The 19,394-nt window shown below is 38.7% G+C and overlaps 1 protein-coding gene and 1 pseudogene across 17 annotated transcripts in view; one reads left to right on the forward strand and one right to left on the reverse strand.

Moving 5' to 3' along the window:
* NRXN1 (neurexin 1) overlaps positions 1–19,394 on the reverse strand; it is a 1,113,124-nt gene that overhangs the window by 647,767 nt on the left and 445,963 nt on the right. The gene's annotated exons all lie outside the window — the stretch shown is intronic.
* On the forward strand, positions 16,111–16,538 carry LOC112405242 (60S ribosomal protein L26-like; annotated as a pseudogene).

Here is a 19,394-nt window from a genome sequence, read left to right on the forward strand (position 1 = left end):
GATTATCCAGAATATGTTGCTAGAGGCACATTCTATGAGGGCAGAGCCCACAGCTATTTTGCTTTTTACCTTTTTTTCCCTGTGCAGTGGTTGTTCTGCAAAAAGTGCTCAATAAATATTTATTCAATGCATTAATAGCCATGCTTCCCTATAACAGTAGAATTATTTCATCAGCAAATTTTTCTTTAAAGGCAAAGCATTACTCCCTTCAAATATAACTGCCCTCTGTCATAACCAAAAGTTAAATTGCATCTAAAAATGGTAAATAATGGCAGGTCTTTTTAAAGAAATGGTTCTAACCTATAGACCTTGCTTAAAGCCAGCATAGGAAAATAATCTTTAAAAAACATGTGAAAAACAGAGAGGGAGAGAATGAGAAAAACAGAAAGGGGTGGGAGAGGGAGGAAGAAAAGGAGAGAATAAGAGGAAAAGAAAGAGGGAGAGAAAACAAGTTAATTATTAATAGGACTTACGAGTGCATTCTTCATATACATATTTACAGAAGACTATTTTCTAAAGAGATATCCACCTACATAGAGTTTAAGCTGTGAGGGTGACTGAAAATTTATATACGGATTATAGAATTAGTGTTATTACTTTATAATCACATTTTGTATATTGTTGTTTTTAGCTACTTTAGTGACAAAATTCCTAGTATATTTCTTTCTTAGTCATAGACCTTACTGGCTATTTTTGACAGTGTCATATATTCTGGGGTCTAATGCAAAAAGAAAAAACAGAAAGCAAAAACACAGTCAAAAACACTTAGTAGCACTTTTTATATTTGCATTTCAAACTAAGACCAGTGCATTCCTGATTGCCTTCCTGTTGAATCAAGCTTTTAATCTTCTTTTTTCTCTCCTTATATTGTGCATCTTAGGTCTCCAGAATAGCTTTGGTTTTAAGCTACCTGAAGAAAAAAATTCTTACTTGTAACTTTAAATTCAATAGCCTCACTTTCACTAATTATCAGACATACACACACACACACACACACATGCTCACAGACACATACACAAACCTTCAACATGCCTCCACATTTCCTTTATATATTTTATGTAAATAGATGCAGGTCTTGCATTGCAAACACTGAATCTGTTTGCATCCAGCTTGGTCAGGAACTGAATGACAGTAGCTCTCTTTTGAAAGCACTGCCAACCCCTCCTCCTAAAAGAAGGCTTTCCCAGTGACCTTTTTATTTTCTCATTCTGTTCCCTCTGGCCTTCTCTCTCCTTACCCTGTTGCCTAGCTCCTCTGTGATTAAGTAGCCATTCTTTGGAGCTGTAACTTGTAAATACCATACCTCTATGATAGAATTTATTACACTCTTGCTAATCCTTTCTGCCATTTTAATAATAAGCTCCTTTTGTGGTCAGCAGCCATATTCTCACCCAGAATTTGTTTCTATATTACCATCATAGCAAGTGACAAGCTACTACCTATTGGTTGTGAATATTCTGAACCATTATTACATTTCCTAATCTCAGCGTTTTTTCACTTCCAAACTATTCTCAGTGTGATACTTCACATAGAGAAATCAATGAATAAATAATGCCAGCTGATGAAGAACTCTGAGAATGGTGTGGAGAAATAAGATATGAAATTCAAACTTGTTCATTTTTCTCTGTTACTAGCACAAGTGAAAGATTTGAGATCCCATATAAAATGTTGTTAATATCTGTGAATATAAAATAAGCCTTACCACTACAATAGATAATTATGAGCTTCATATATACTAGCTGAAGATTTATCTGAAAATAGTTAACTGTTAAAAGTATTTAAGTGGACTTTTAAGATTGATTTTGCTTTAACATTAGTGCCCAATAGCATTCCATATTTTGGTTCCTAATATCACATGATGCAAGGAGTTCCAGTTTTACCTTAACTAAACGTTTAGCTGCAAGGAGTTCCAGTTTTACCTTAACTAAACGTTTAGCTGAAGAACATTAACAATTAGTTTTATGGGGCTTCCCTGGTGGCACAGTGGTTGAGAGTCCGCCTGCCGATGCAGGGGACACGGGTTCGTGCCCCGGTCCAGGAAGATCCCACATGCCGCAGAGCGGCTGGGCCCGTGAGCCATGGCCGCTGAGCCTGCGCGTCCGGAGCCTGTGCTCCGCAACGCGAGAGGCCACAACAGTGAGAGGCCCGCGTACCGCAAAAAAAAAAAATTAGTTTTATGGCTACCCATGGGTAGGCTGAATAGTATTTAAAATACCAATTAATGAGACTATGCAGGATATTATATCTACTGTTATAACTAAAGATTTGGAACAAATATAAGGAAAACTGCCATAGTATATATGGAATGGTAATAGTATCTGGCTGATATCATTTTTTTATAGATGCCCAATAGTATGTCTTTCTGAAGGGAAAAACTAAATTGAAGGCACAGAAATACAGAATAGTTATACTTTATTGGGAAACCCAAGTTTTTAGGAGATGGGAGAGATTGTTAAAACAGTTACTAACCAATAAGCTTATCTATAGTATGCAGTAATGTGATCTTTTATTTGGGATTTTTTATTTGGGCATTTGGGCATTAGTAGGGATTAAGAAGTCTGGCCTGAGTTTCCTAAATCATATTTAAATGTAGATTAAAAGCTAGGAAAATTGAAATCTAAATTGAGCAAAAGAGAAATTATTTTTTCTTAACTTTTAGAAATCATTAAAGGCTAAAATTTGGTGCTACGCATCCCGTGACAAGTTCATAAAGCCTCATCATGAAGCCTCAGGATGACAAGCTCATGAAGAATATTAAAAAGAACACAACGGCCCTGAACATCTCCTATTCCAACATTGAATTCAATGTTCCAGATTTTTCTTGGGTTTTTCCTTCTTAGAGCCCTCTATTTCTCACAAATCACTTTTTAAATATTTGTTTACAGCAGGAGAAGAGTGTCCAGGGCTCAGTTCCAGAATGTCATATAGGAAGGGTTAGGGTCCACAATGTTTGCAAGCGGTTGCTTAGGAGACTTGTTTTGAAGCTACATCTGCATAACAAGCTCATAACTTTAAAAATAAAATTTGCTTTGAGATGGCGGCAGCTTCACATGTAGTTGTAAGAAAGTACAGAGAGATGCTACATACCTATTGTTCACTTCCCTATTGCTCACTACCACTAATAGTAGCATCTTGAAAAACTTTAGTACAATATCACGACCAGGATATTGACATTGATCCAACCCACCTATCTAATACAGGGATTTCCGACTCTTTTGTACTCATTCGTATGTGTGTATCTGTGGGTATGTGTGTACTTAGTTCCACTCAATTTTATCAAATGTGCAGGTTCGTGTATCCACCGCAGTACTGTATTGTATGTTACAGTACACAGAAATAGCAAAATGTGCAACACATTTTTATTTACACCCTAGATACATATGAGAAGATGTAAATTGTTCAGAGCAAGGAATTACACTATAATTATTTTGTTTTGAGGTCACTAGAGAGGTGGCGATGACAATTTTGAGAAGGTTAAATCCACCCACCCACCACTCACTCTCCCAGACTCGCTCTCACCACTGAGGGCATCTGGGCTTAGCCCTGGATTAGAGAACATGAAATTACCACTTCTTTACCTCGAGCACTTGTGGCATTTTCAGATTTCTTTTCCCTTAAGCTGAATTTCCCATTTTGACACGCTCCTTTACAGACATCATTCAAGAAATTAATATTTTACTGAAGTCAAATGACCCTAATCTTAGTAACAGAAACCCTACTCACTAAATTGTGGGTAGAGTGAAATGAGACGCCTAGTTTTGTATCACCTTCTAATGCAGGCCAGCTGCCATGCAATTTACAGGGCTGGGAGGAAAACTGATTCTCAGCTAATGTCTTCAGAGACTAGGAAGTCTGGGAGGGGACTGATTTCATTTTATATTTTGTGCTGCTAGGGTAGCACTGCTAAATAAGGAAAGCCTGTATGGGATTCCTAAAGAGACCACAAAGTCACAAAGAGGCGTGATCTAATCTGGAGAGTGAGGGTGCGGGAAGTGAGCTGGGAGCTCCACGTATGATGAATATAACAAGATTCACCCAGGTTGCGCTACTGTCACCCAACTTTTCCACAGATGTGCATGCAATATGAAGGAGAAACTAGTAGGAAAATATGACTGGGTTAGTATAAATAATCCCACCACTGGAGACCCAGTGCAAATGTCAGGCACATCCCTGCCTGAGATCTAAATAGGAAAGATGGCAGTGTAGAAGCTTTAGATAACTAGAGTTAGCATGAGATGGTTATATTTTCTGCTGGTGGGTTTTTAAGACAATGTTTTGATGTAAAAAGACGTTTTCTGCTCCAAGTCATTTGCTTTATATTCCCTCTTGCAATGCTTTTTTCCCAAGAGGTTTGAAAACACATCTTATTCTTCTCTATATCCCCTGCAGATTTTAGGATACCTAATTGCATATAATAAATATTCAGTAAACACTTAGATAATTAAATCATGCCTAAACTTCATATTCCCAGAAGAAAACTCATGTCCACATCTTGAAAGAATGAAAAAGGACTTACAAAACAGACCCGAAAATTAATAATTCAGAGATGAAAATTCCCCAAAGCATGGTTCTGGATCTAATTTATAAAGTTAGCTCTGTTGTTTATTGATAGCATCCAATCTTCCACTAAATGCCCACACCCACACCCATATACAAAGACAGTTAGAGGAATCCTGATTTTGATATGTTTAGAAAAAAAGAGCATTTAAAGATAATCATACATTAATTCAGCACATTGGTGTTAATCAGTTAATTATAGTCTAAAAATATAATTACTTTTAGTGGTTACTTGATTGACATAGGTAACAATATTATTTCCTCTAGAGATAAAATTGAGAGGAACGGTTTACAAGAAAATTCCAACTCACCAATGTCTCCAATAGATGCTGGAAGAGAAAGCTAAGAGGACCAAAAAATATGACAAGTGAAGGAAGGATGAAGACATACACTGGGCAAGAGGCTACTCATCTCCCTCTCATGATTATGTCCCTGAGCAGAAGGGCTTGTGTCTTGGGCTATATTCCCAGTTCCTACACTGTCTAGAGCACTGTTAAGACCAAATGCACCTGTTAGAATGGCTATTATCAAAAAGACAAGAAATAACAAGTGTTGGTGATAAGGTGGAGAAAAGGGAACTCTTGCACACTGTTGGTGGGAATGTAAATTGGTGCAGCCACTATGGAGAACAGTATGGAGGTTTCTTAAAAAAGGAAGGAAGGAAGGAAGGAAGGAAGGAAGGAAGGAAGGAAGGAAGGAAGAAAAGAAACTACCATATGATCCAGCAATTCCACTTCTGGGTATTTACCTGAAGAAAATGCAATCACTAACTCAAAAAGATGTATGCACCCCATGTTCCTTGCAGCATCATTTACAATAGCCAAGATACGGAAACAACTTAAGTAACTTAAGTGTCCATCAAAGGATGAATGGATAAAGAAATTGTGCCACACACACAGACACACACACACACGGGAATATTATTCAACCATAAAAAATGAAATTTTGCCATTTGCAAGAACATGGATGAACTTGGAGGGTATTATGCTAAGTGAAATAAGTCAGACAGAGAAAGACAAACACCATATGATCCCTCTCATATGCAGGATCTAGTCAAACAAACAAACAAAAAATCAAGAAACAAAACCAAGCTCATAGATACAGAAAACAGATTGGTGGTTGCCAGAGGCAGGAAGTGGGTATGGAAGAAATGGGTGAAAAGAATTTTTTTAATCTTTTTTTTTTTTTCTTTTAAGTGGAAAATGAGGGATGTTAGGGGACCATAAATTGCATTAAAAGAAGATTCTGTCTGTACTGGATACTGAGTCTCCACTCTTGCCCTTGTCTCAGAGGCTGCCACTGGAAACAAGATGCTGGTCTTTCAGAACAAGTCCTAAACCTCCTCCCCCTCTGCATTGCTCACTCCAGATTCAAAGTTCTGAGCTGAAGCAACTGCTGGGCTGAGTGGCACCTTTGGGGACAGCTGGGACACATGGCTTCTCTCCATGTAGACTCAGGGTCTCTCCTTATGTGACCTCACCACATGGTCTCTTCCAGACCAAACTTCTTATGTAGTGGGGCAGGGCTCCCGAAAGTGCAAAAATTGAAGCTGCCAGACTGCCTTAAGGCTTAGACTTGGAAAGGCCCAATAGAATGCCTCAGAATGGAAAGGCATTCTATTTGTTAAATCAAGTCACTAGACCAGGCCAGAATAAATAAGGAGCTAAAAGAAAAAAAAAAGAAAGATAAAAAACTGAAAAATATTCTTACTTGGCCTACACTTTTCAGTTCAATGTGGCAGCATCTTCTATCTATACATGCCAAATGCCTGATAATGACTAATCCAAATAATAATTAATACTCATATTACCACTCCCACTTTTATAAAGAGCTTATTCATCTCTCTTCAAATAATTTAAAGCCAAAAAATTCAACTTGGCCAAATTTCACCTTCCCATAAGATATGTAAATGATAGAAAAGATATATTTGTAGCCCAGTGAAAGAAAACTAAGAGGTTTAATTTAAATATGTCTTCAACAGATAAGTATGTGCTGAACTCTTAAACAAGTGTTTTCTGTGACAATCTCTTTAGGTGCAAAGGGAATCAAAAAGGAAAAATAGGTTTAAAGTGAAGTAGGAGATTTTGGAGGGATCACAAGAGAGGACGTCATGGTTATGAGGAAAAGGAAGTAGCAGGAGTCTCCGGAGGTCTCTTGAGAATGCCAAGCACAGAGTAGGCAGCTGTTTGTCTTAGGCAATAAGATAGCTAGTGAGGAATGGTGGAGCCAAACTATGTTATATTTAAGAGCCCAGACAGGGTACTTATTTATCTAAGAACATATAGTTATTTAGAGGCAGACCCAAGATTATGAACTAGGTACTATAAACTAGGTACGCTTTAGAACTTGGGCTAGGCCACGTTGGGCAATGACATCTTAAAAAAAAAATGTTGTATACATAGTAAAATTTTACTCTGGCATACCATCACAGAAAGGTTATGGTTTTTCTGATTTCAAAAAGTCATAAATTGGGCTTCCCTGGTGGCGCAGTAGTTGAGAGTCCGCCTGCCAATGCAGGGGACACGGGTTCATGCCCCGGTCCGGGAAGATCCCACATGCCATGGAGCGGCTGGGCCCGTGAGCCATGGCCACTGAGCCTGCACATCTGGAGCCTGTGCTCTGCAATGGGAGAGGAGAGGCCACAACAGTGAGAGGCCCGCGTACCGCAAAAAAATAAAAATAAAAAAAATTTTAAAAATTGATTTTATATGTGGCTAACAAAATTCTGACCCTAAAAATAGGGCATAAAAATAATTACTTAGCAGATGGAAGAAAAGACAAAACAGGATAAAAGAAACATGGCAAAAAGGAAACAGAGAAGAGAGAGGGAAAACCACTAGTAAAACTAACACACAAATGTAGTCTAACTAGCTTCTCAGTTCTTTGTTAACCATACTTTGGGATCTGTCAAGAAAAAAAATCAAAACATCTTATACCTTTAGCGTTGCATTTATGTCTAAAACATTCATATAAGTACTTACCCAGAAACGCCTCCAGTAGCTTCCAGTTACCTGGCTTGAATCATATGGGTTTAAGTCGCCTACCAGTCCTTACAATGGCCAGCATAACTGATCCCATGTATCTTAATAACTTCATTGCCTGTTACTCACTTTCAAAAACGCTAGAGTCCAATCACAGTAAACTTTTTCCTCCTCAAGGAAGCCGTCACTTTGTATATATTATCTCCCTTCCTCCATTTCTTTCTTCTCTCCTTTCTCTCTGACCCACTTATTTATTCAGTGTTTGTCACCTCTCCCTTCCCCAACCTTTTAACCTGGTTAACCTATTCATCTTTCAAAACTCACTGGTATAAGGCCGAGAAGTCTTCCCTGGCACTGCCCTCTGGATCTGCCATAGCACTAAGGGTTCACCCCATCAGAGGACTTACAGTGGAGTACTGCAGTTACCTCCTTACCTGCCTGTTTCCACAATGAACCCATGTTTACTGAGGTTAAAGACTAGGTCATGTTAACTCTTGTATCTTAGTGCCCCCAGCATAATACTTGGCATACAGTGTTACTCAGCACATGTCCGAAGGCTAAGCAGCCAGACGTTACTGAGCACTTCCTATTCACCAAGTACGGTACTGAGGACATTAGGCTTAAGGTTCACAAAATCTAGAAATTCCTTCGCCACAAGGTAAAATTTTATTGGAAGTTTAAGACCCAGAAAAGATAATCCAGCCCTCATGATCTTCCAGTTGTCAAGGCTTAGTCACTCTCCTGGCACATGTGAAAGAGTAAGATAATGATACTCAGAATATTATATTAAAATTACTCTTAAGTATCTGTCCCACTGTATTTTGTGTGCTCTAGGTCTATGATTCCTACTCTTCACCTTGACCCCGAGTAACTAGTGATGAGCTGGACATTTGACTGGAGCACAGTCAATGTTTGTTGAATGAAACCATGGAATTGACAATATTCTAATTCTCCTTTTCCCTTTCTAAATATATGGAAAGAAAAAGTCTACCCAGTGCACTACCTTAGTATGTCCTTGAAAATGTATGATTTAGAGATAACATCACCATCAATCCCCATAGTTAATGGCTTCAAAGATCTGTTGCCCTAAGGAAGTGCTTTTACTTTTGTTCAAGGCAAGCCAACAATTGTCCTTTAAACTCAATATGCTAAAAATGGAGAATACCAAGTTTTCTGGGTGACCGTATGTTCCTATATTTCTAGGTCAGCCTTGATCAAAGTCTCTTCCACGTACCCCATAAATACACTTGTACCCGTCAGCCCGTCTGTCCTGGTTTCCTTGGTTTGGAAAATGTGGTCACCGTGAATGTTCTATTTATTTCCTACCAACCACCCAACATTTATCTTTTATGTTTAACAATATTTAAATTATCTTAGCTCTTTTCTGAAAAAAGTAAGGAACACATGGACAGCTCTTGGCAGAGAAAATGAATATGATGAACTATTCTTATTTTGACGTCAAATGACTTGGAAATGTGCTGGTGGTGGAACAAGGGAGATCAAGTTTCCCTCTGTTAACTGAAGGGTTTCCTCTGACCCAAGGATGAAAACCTAAATGAATGGGTGGTCTGGGCTTGGTAAGTAGATGGTCAGCGTCAATACTGTCACCATAGCTTGATGTGTTGGGTCAATCACAGTATATCTACATGAATGTGAAAGAGAGTTCTTAATCTCAGTCCCACATACAAATGGAAAGGTCAGTGTGTCAAACACAAGTAATAAGTGAGGAATTTAGGATGTTCTTGAGTCTGGCATCAAGCCACAGGCTCTGTCACTTCGGTTTGGCACTGCATTCCTCACACTGGAATAGTGTTGCAAACTTTTAAAGGAAATAGAAAATTCAAAGGTCCCCAAGAATAAATCTACGTACCTCACCCTCTTCCCACAGATTCTGAGCATTCTGGTTTGAGAAATAGTGGAGTAGTAAGTAGTTAAGTGCATGGGTTTTATCATTAGACTTGGATTCAAGTCCTCAGTGCCACTTAATAACTGAATGGCTTTAAGCAAGTTAATTAAACTTTCTAAACACTGGTCTCTTCATGTGTAAAACTGGGATTTAAATAAAACAAACATTTTTTTAAAAACCTGCCCCTAAGTGAAATAAGCCAGTCAAAAAAAAAATACTATATGATTCCACTTATATGAGGTATCTAAAGTAGTCAAATACATAGAAACAGAAAGTAGAATGGTGGTTAACAGGCACTGAGGAGGGGGAAATGCAGAGTTGTTTAGTGGATATAGAGTTACAGTTTTGCAAAATGAAAAGGTTCTAGAGATCTGCTGCACAACGATAAGAATATGCTTAACTCTCTTGAACTTGCACTTATGTTATGGTTAAGATGGTAAATCTTACGTTGTTGTTTTTGTTTTAACCGCAATTAACAACAATACCTGCCCTATAGGATTATAGTGAAAATTAAAATTTTATAGATAGATGCAAAGTACTTTACTCAGTACCCAGCAGAGTCAGTGCTCTTTATAAAAGGGGGCTAGTTTTTTTTTCAGTGAAATCAAAATTATTAAAAGTATCAAGCACACAGACATTTCTACCGACTCAGTGAATGATTTCCTTCTCAATCAGTGTGTTAGTCGGTTGTTGATGGGGCATCAGTAAAGAGAATCACTGAACTCATTCAGATGATTCATTCACGCTGCCAAATTTAGTGACAATTATGAGTCTTGTGTTTTAGTGAAACATAAAGCAGTAACCTGAGGAAGCACCAGTCTCCTAAGAGAATTCATTCAGTTATACTTGGTAGCATCCATTCAGGCACTCTGGTAGGTAGTGACAATTCCTAAACACCTCTGAGAGCGGAGCCACACAGACTTTCTTTCTGCTGGAGAAAACAGGCTGGTGACATATACGTTACCGGACAAGAAGCCAAAGTCCTTCTCAAACTGACCCTGACCCTTACCCCTGGGATCCACCTCCTCTTACTTACTTTGCTCCAGCCCCACTGGCCTTTTGGCTATTTCTGGAACCCCCCAGATCTGCTCATCCCTCAGAGTGTTTGCACCTGCTCTCTGTCTGCCCAGAATGATCTCCCTCAATGTGGCCACAGGATCACTCCCTCACCTTCTTCGGGTTTTTGTTCCCATGTCACCTCATCAGTGTAGAACTCTGTGACCATCTTATATGAAATTGCTACCCTCTTCTTCTCCTGGCCCAGGGACATTGATTTTTCTCAAAAACACATACTATCCACAGATGAATTATATATTTTTAAAATTTGTTTAGTGTCTAGGTCCTCACCGTACAGTCAGTATAAGCTCCATAAAGGTAAAAAACAAAAAAAGCCCTTCTGTTCACTACTGTATTCCAACCTAGAATACTGTCTGGTACATAGTACGCACATATTCAAAATTTTGGGATTGAACGAATGAATATATTGGTCAAAGCCTTATTCAATACGAGTCAATAATGGCTTAACCAAAAGAGTTCTCCTCACAAAGGAAATATCTAAGAAATCTTACTTAGCAGCCCCATAGCATGCCTCTACTAAAAGTCGTTTTGCTTTAACCTCAAATTCTTTTCCATTCCAGTGAAAGTGAGAGTGTGTATATCTGTTTTGCTACCCTTTCCCTAATCAGAAGGGTTTCGGACGCACAGAAGCAAATGTCCCAACAGTTACTGAAAACGATTTGGGAATTTGGAGGTATAGGTAGATATGTAATAAAATGTTTTTAATAATGTACTATTATTTTATTTTAATATATATTTATTTTAATATAAATCACCTGTTATTGTAACTAGCTTTATGAAAATACACATTGGGTTCTTGGCTTATGCTAGATAAATCAAATACTCATGACTATCATTATTATACTTGCATGTGGTACCACCATATTGCTTCTGTTCTGTATTAGGAGAAAGAACTTCCAAAAAGAGAGAGTAGCTAGAAAGAATTTACAACAGGGAGGTGTGCAAGCTGGGTTCCAATGCCAGATTTGTCTTCATCCAGATCCCTGACCTCAGGCAAGACACCATCTCTCCATATCTGGCTGTATAGATTGTGTTCTACTATAAAAACCTTCTTAACTTCTCTGAGCCTCAAGTGTCTCACTAGAGAAATGAACATAAAAATCCTTGTTGCACCTATTTCACAAAGTTGCCCTGTAATTTTGAAAATTGAGACTCATACCCCTGGTGATGTGGTGGATGCTGTTAGGTGGTTCAAGAACTGTATTGAATTTCCAGGTTATATTTATTTGGATGTGTACTTGGAAGGAAAAAGTAATAACTAGCCTATTAAAGTTGTAATTTTATGGATAATATTACTTTAAGATGAGATTAATTTCAAAAGTAAATTAAGTTTAATGGAAAATATTAAGTGATAATATATAAATATGGTACAATTATGAATGTGGTAGATAAAACTGAGGTTTGGGAAAGTCTTGTGAGAATCAGTTGTGATAATATGTGAATGTTCTTTTCAAAGTTAACAGGGTCAACCATGATAAGATAGTATTAAATAAATGTAAATGAAATAAAGTATTATAATGATTATTCTGGTAGAGTTATCTTTTCTTTTTCTCTTTTTTTTTTTTTTTTGAGTGCCTACTATGTTCTTGGCACTCAATAAAGATGAGGCATTTTACCTGTAAGCAAAATCCCTACAAACAAACCTGCTGGAAGCTGGGGCATATCACAGTAAACTGTTTCCCCACATCACACATCCAGGCCATAAATCCAGTTCTGCTGATGCTAGACCATGCTCTAGCAAAGCTACAACTTGAGAAATGACATCCAGAATTCAATAGGCATTTTTTGAAAACCAAAAGGCAAACCTTATAAGTGAGGAAACCGCTCTTCACATGTTCCTCATGTCCCACTATGCAGTATTGTGAAAAAAATAGAATTAGAGCCTTATTGATCAATGCTGAATAATAAAAAATAGCATTGCTAAACTCAAATAATAACTGTGATATTGGGTCTTTCACAAAAAGGACTCAAAGAATCTGTACCTCATAAAACCATATATTTTAATGCAAGTGTGTAGAATGAGTATAATCCGTATAAAAATGTGAGCATGCAGGAGACGTACGACCCTGGGGTGCTTGCCGTCTACCTTGTTCCCCTTCACATATTCCTTACCATACTATGTGCCATGGTTCAGATACCATATCTCCATTCTAGCATGTTCTCAGCTACTTACTGGTTTTTCTGCATTCACTTATTTTCTCTTAATTTTCTCAGATTAATCAGAAATTCATCCTATCTGTTCTGAAAATAGACAGGTGTCTAACTACTGCTGGTTCTCTAGGCATATGTCTCTCTCACCCATTAGACTGTAAACTCCATGGGAAGTCAGAAACCATTCTGCTTTATACCCTGTCACATCCAACAGTACCTGGAATATAGCAGATTCTTCACAAATGTGAATGAATGGATACTCTAGTGAATAGATATGTTTATGCAGTACCTGTTATATGCCAATTACTATGTAAGGTTCATTGCTGCTCAAGTGTTGAGTATAATAAAATAAATTTTAAAACTTTACAAACTTCAAAGGCCCTTGTAAGTGTAGAGTGTTTCCAAAGCATTTTTAATTAATTTTAAAAATCAGTTATTCACATGTAGTTTTAAATCAGAACCGTTAGATAAATTCTCAATTGGAGATTTTATCAAGATTGTATTTACTATTCACAAAGATAGAATTTTACAGTGCTATGGTTCCAAAATGTGCTTGTACAATACATGCACTGTTTCATACAGCTCCATGAAATGCTGGTTCTTTATAACATTGCCTGTGAACTACTTTCTGAGATGCCGTTGTATCTATGAAACAATCCAGAGTATTCTGTTAGTATACATAGCTTTTCCCATGATCTGAACACCTTTACATCCCTAATCCATGAGAACATGGGACATTATATGGCATTCTCCTGGACAACTGGCATTAGCCCACTATACTCTAAATATTCTGATTTCCTGACCTGAATCGAGGGTGTTCTGTACCAAACATGGTTTCTTCCATAGAGGTCTCTGTTTTTGGTGAACAGTTTTGACACAACGGCTGACAAAATATGTGCAAAGGCTAGTGATCAATGTGCTGAAAAGAAGCAAAGAAAGGGTCCACGGCGCTTTAGGGGTTCATCCAACAATCTGGTGGGGAGATAGTATAGAGGCAGCACTTTGAGGACAGAGACTGAAGTTGTTCAACATTTTATCCCCAGCGCTAAGCTTGATTTCTTGTCTAAAGTCACCACATTAATAAATGTTTGATGAATGGATAAAGGGAAAAAATAGCTACATAAGGTAGGAAGGGCTATTCAGTATAAAGAGTCTGAAGTTCTCTCTTTTTATAAACAGGACACTCAAGGAAAGCTCTTCCATATATATATATGTTTGACTCAGATCTTTAAGGAAAGACAGATTATGATCTACAGAAAGGGGAAAGTAGGACAAAAGATGACAGTGACATAAGAAATGTAGGTCTGGGGAAGTTCTGGGTTATCTAATTTTAATTATCACGATGCCTGTGATTTCCTTGCTCCTTGATGTTTCTCTGAATCTTTTTCCAGTTCCTCTCCTTGCTATTATGATTCTTTCCTGCATTCAGAGCTCTTCCCAAGGGGGCTGACGTCAGCGAGGGCTCAGTGCTGTGCTGGGGAGGAGTGAGTCTGCTAGGTGGGAGACAGCATCTTTCTCATCCCTCAGCAGATGCCCCAAAGCTGAGCCTGGAAGCATGCCCCAGTTTGCCTGTTAAACACGAGTCAAGTGCCCTTCAGCAAAGATTCAGGCTTGGCTTCCTTCCCTTGGCTATTAAGCTACATTCCCACAGAATTACAACATGTCTGAGGTTTCTAAAACCCTTTGTGTGTATCTCAGACAGTTATTTTGCTGGATCCAAATTCTGACCTTGGTTAAGCAGGCCTCAAATCCTTTCCAACCTTGCCCCTGAAGGTCCAAGAACACATAATAAAGGAGGGGATAAGAATAACATCTATAGCTTAGTGACCACTTATTATGGACCACTCACTGTGCTAAACATTTTGAATGCAGCATCTCCTTAACATAAGCCCTGCCTGCTAGCTACAACAATTACTCCTATTACCTCTATTTTACAGATGAAATAAAGAAACTCATTCAAGTTACACAATCACTAAGTATTAAAGCCAGATTTGAGACTCCGGCAGTCAATTTCCAGAGTTTTCAAGGGCAAGGGCAAAAGACACTAGAAACACATAAACAGGCCTAAAATGACAGCGTGTAAACTGCCACCTGCCTACGGTGTACGCACCCCAGAAGAAAGAGGGTAGTGGGTCATCTTCTTCATGCGCTTGGGTAGCAAGTACGTGAGCCCAGAGAGCCTCTGTGAGATGTAACAGACGTTCTAAAAATGACAGCAAAGGAGGGTTTTCTGAGCTTGTGGTGTCAACGGAATCGGGAGAGGTGACTTTGGAAACAGAGCTTGCTCTCGGTTCAGGGAGCAAAGAGCAAGAAGACTTCCAGGACTCGTCCAGGTTCTCTCGGTAACCAGGATAGAGAGGGCCACAGGTTTCAGAGCAAGACTGTCCGCCTCTAAGACCGTGTAATCTGTTGTGTCAAGCTTGACCTTTTGGATGCTTTTTTTTTTAAAACGGGAACCTAGTTCAGTGGAAAGGATGCTCATAGCGAGAAATGTGTGTGTGGTGTGTACATGATCACAGAGGAATTTAGAGAAAGAGGTCTGGGAAAAAAATGTCATCTAAGTGCAGAGGACAAAATTGCACCAAAACACCAGCATCAGGAAGCTTGTCATGAAGATGGGGAAACAGAGCAGGTTCCTGGGGCACGTTACCTAGGAAGGCATCCCAGCCAAATGGGCCAAAATCAGTGTAGTGATCAAGACTTGCCAGTCTTAAAAAGCCCCTGGCCTGGTCCAGATAGAGCACATTGTTTTCTTCCAGCTCTCCCTCAATGCCCTGCCCTCAGTCATTTCAAAATGAAATTATCTAAGATCAGATTGTTTGTGCTGTTTATTTGAACAGAGCCATGGTTTTTTGTTTTTTTTTTTTTTTTTTTTTTTTTTTTTGCGGTACGCGGGCGTCTCACTGCTGTGGCCTCTCCCGCCGCGGAGCACAGGCTCTGGACGCGCAGGCTCAGCGGCCATGGCTCACGGGCCCAGCCACTCCGCAGCACGTGGGATCCTCCCAGACCGGGGCACGAACCCGTGTCCCCTGCATCAGCAAGCGGACTCCCAACCACTGTGCCACCAGGGAAGCCTGAGCCATGGGTTTTTGATCAAGTGTTACTTCTTCTGAGCCTTACAAACTAAAGCATGATTAGGTAAGTATTTGCTATGTGAGATAACTAAGGGGATCCATTTTAAGTGAATGCACAAAAGATATGTAGAGAATATTTTCTTCATCCCAATCAGCCCAGCTCTAGCTCAGTTCTTCCACACTGACAAATGGATTGGACACGAACCCATGGGGCCTACGTCACCTGGTATCAATGGAAACTTGGATATATGTACTTAAAGAACATGGACTTTACAAGTATATACGTTTCTCCCACAGCTTCTCTATTAGACAAACTGTGCAGTATAAAAAATACAGGAAGATCACTGAAGTGCCAGCAGCCAAAATGAAACTCAATCCCTTTGTGATTTCTCACTGAGGCAAGAACCGTAAAAGGCATGTTAATGCACTTCCCACATTCGCAGGAAGATTATGTCTTCTCCTCTTTCCAAAGAGCTGAGGCAGAAGGACAATGTTCCATTCATGCCCATCCGAAAGGATGAAGTTCAAGTTGTGTGAGGGTGCTACAAAGGGCAGCAAATTAGCAAAGTAGTCCAGGTTTCCAGAAAGAAATATGTCATCTACACTGAGCAACAGCAGCGGGAGAAGGCTAATGGCACAACTGAGCGCGCACGCATTCACCCCAGCAAGGTGGTTATCACTAAACTGGACAAAGACCAAAAAACGATCCTTGAGCCTGAAGCCAAATCTCGCCAAGTAGGAAAGGAAAAGGGCAAATATAAGCGAGAAACAATTGAGAAGATGCAGAAATAATCGTATATACAACTTTCATTAAAAACTGTTAAAATGAAAAAAAAATTTAAATTAAAAATATAGTAAGACGTTCAACTTTTGTCTTTAATACTATCCATTTTTAAAACCATGACTCATAAAATAAGATTTAGACAGTAGAAAGGAAAACGATTTATGAATCAAATAGACCCAAATATAGCATCATATTTTTGGAGTAGATCTGATCACTGTGGTTGGTGGTTCTAACAGAATAGATTTTGTGTATTAATTGTACAATGTAATTTTATTTGTTGTTTGCAAAGGGGAAAGTAGCCAAAATTCCCTTGACTTCTTTAGTAACATCTACATGTTTGGCCATGTTTTAGAGATTACAGAAATGTTTTATGTGCCAAGTGATAGTTGTTCTTATGTCCAATACATCTATGATGTTGAAAACATGCTGTTGGATGGCACATATTAGAAACCTTAAAGAAAAACAGATATTATCATACACTTGAAGTTGTATGACAACAATACCCTTGGCATCCCAGCCTATGAAACCTATGAAAAGATATTTTTAAAAAGGTGAAAATTGTGAAAAGGAAACTAATAAATAATGACACATTTCTTTAAAATTAGCAATCTGAGACAATAATATCATTGTTATGCATCACAGCTAAAAATATTTCCAAACTGATAAGGTGTACTTGAACTTATAAAAGTATGTTTAAAATTCCTTAGTTTTGTATTTAATATTTGATAACAAGGTAGATCAGGACATATGGTCATATCTATGTAAACTGAAACTTTATTCATATGTCTATAAATTTCCTTGTCCTAAAAGAACTAGAACTATCTGGCAACCTGCAACACCTGTAAGCATCAGTGCAGGTGGGCCATAGAGGGAACCATTTGCTCCAGTTCATGAAACACGGAGAAAGACCTTCTGACAACTGTATTAGACATGGTAGTGTGTGTTATGCTAAAAGAGAATCATTAAGCCAAAAAATAAAGCCTTCTAAGATAGAGCAAGGACTGGAGAAAATGGGCTGAGGAATGTCTCTTCCTAAAGACCCACGGGAATGGTATAAATGGGCTACGTGCTTACTTAATCATTGAAGCGATTATTTATGTTTATGTTTTGGTCCTTGATTCCATTCAGTCTGGCACTACCTGAATCCTAAAAAAGGGTGCTAAACTTGGGGGGGTTCTCGTTTTCCCTTTTCTCCGTCTTTCACCATAGGGTCCTCATCTCCCTTCTTCCTTCCATCCTGCCTCAACATTAGAGAAGACTCTCATACTGTTTAGGGCTGACCCCTCTGTGATGCTCTATACCAATTTATTTGCTCATTTATTCAGCCAACCTGTATTTTGTGCCTATGTCCAAGCCACTCTCCAAGCACTAGGAGGGATACTCTAATGAATAGGAGAAGACCTATGCTCAGAAGGAACCAAGAGAAACAATAATGAAGCATCCGATTTGGGTCCAATTTGCACATCCAGGTTGGAATTTCTGGTATGCTGGGGAGATCGAGCATTGGGTGTATATTTTTATGAGGTTGTAGTGGGCATCTTGAATAAAATATAAAGACGGCTTTGGAAATGATGGTGAGACCCTAGTGTGCTGAGTTTAAGACATTCAACCAAGAAAAAGGAACATTTTCTTAGACTGTGATCTGATTTGACAGAAAATATGTTCTGAGTTTTGAAAGCAGGAAAGAATATGGTCTCTAATTAATTGTTTTGAGATATAAGAGATGCTTTGAAGGTTACTCAGTTGTTCTCTGTACTATTTCCTCTCTCTTGCTCTTTTTTTTTTTTTTTTGTAGGGAGTGGGGCATGTTCCAAATTCTTTGACTATGATTTATGTGCCAGAGTAAGAAAAGAGGTGCACCTCGCCCTGCTCCTGCCCAACTCCTCACTCCCACCCCTGTTCCAAGTGAGGGAAGCACCTTAGCAAGGGTGTCAGGGTCAACATCTGAGACTATGAGTATGAATAGTTTTCCCTGGCAGACAAATGTAAGATTAATGGAAGTGGATCAAAGAATAGCACCCATGGTGGTCCCAGGAAGATTGGAAAGGCTGTCTCAGAGAATGCACATCACTTGGAATTCTGCCATAGGGAGGAAGGAGTTGAGGGGTAGGCATCCCAGCTATTTTTTCAAGTGAGGGCTTAGAGTCCAGCATCATTTTAATGTCCATCGCTGTTATTAACTGCATTTCTTAATAGTTCCCCTCCAGCCTGCTATGGCATGAATAAAATGAGGCCCAAGAGCTGAAACAATGCAAAAATAAATAAAGGCTATAAAGGAAGAATAAACAACATGCTATAGAAGCTATTATCTTTCCAGCATTTTCAATTTCTCTCTCCTAACGTCCCCCTAAAACTCCATTAGTGGTTTCCTATAAGAAAATCAATTTTTCAAAAGCATCTGTATTCCCAGCTAGATTAGAACTGATTTTCACATTCGTTTTGATTTCATCGTTATGATCAGGAGTTAGAAATTTCCCTTCAGCATTAGACTTCTTCCATCCATAGTCCAAATAGTCTATCTCTCCTTCTGACCATTGCCAACTTTCCTCAAAAAAAAAAAAAAAAGACTTCTTCTATCTCTTCACTGTCCACTTTTTCCTTAACCTCTTGCTATCTGAGTTCTTGGAACCATTGCTCTTTCAGAGTTGCCTCTATCACCTTTTCTCAGATCCTTGTCCTTTCTCAGATCTCCCATGTCTTTTATAATAATTGTTACTGTTTTTCATAATATATGCCATACTATTTAAAATGCTTCTGTTTTGGGGAGCATCCCCTCTTTGTGCTTCTAGGTTGATATACACCATTTTAAACTGTCAAAATAACCCTTTGTTATCCTCTCTCATTATACAAAAAACTCACATACA

Source organism: Neophocaena asiaeorientalis, unplaced genomic scaffold (assembly GCF_003031525.2).
Source record: "Neophocaena asiaeorientalis asiaeorientalis breed wild unplaced genomic scaffold, Neophocaena_asiaeorientalis_V1.1 scaffold171, whole genome shotgun sequence".
NCBI classification, from domain to species: domain Eukaryota; kingdom Metazoa; phylum Chordata; class Mammalia; order Artiodactyla; family Phocoenidae; genus Neophocaena; species Neophocaena asiaeorientalis.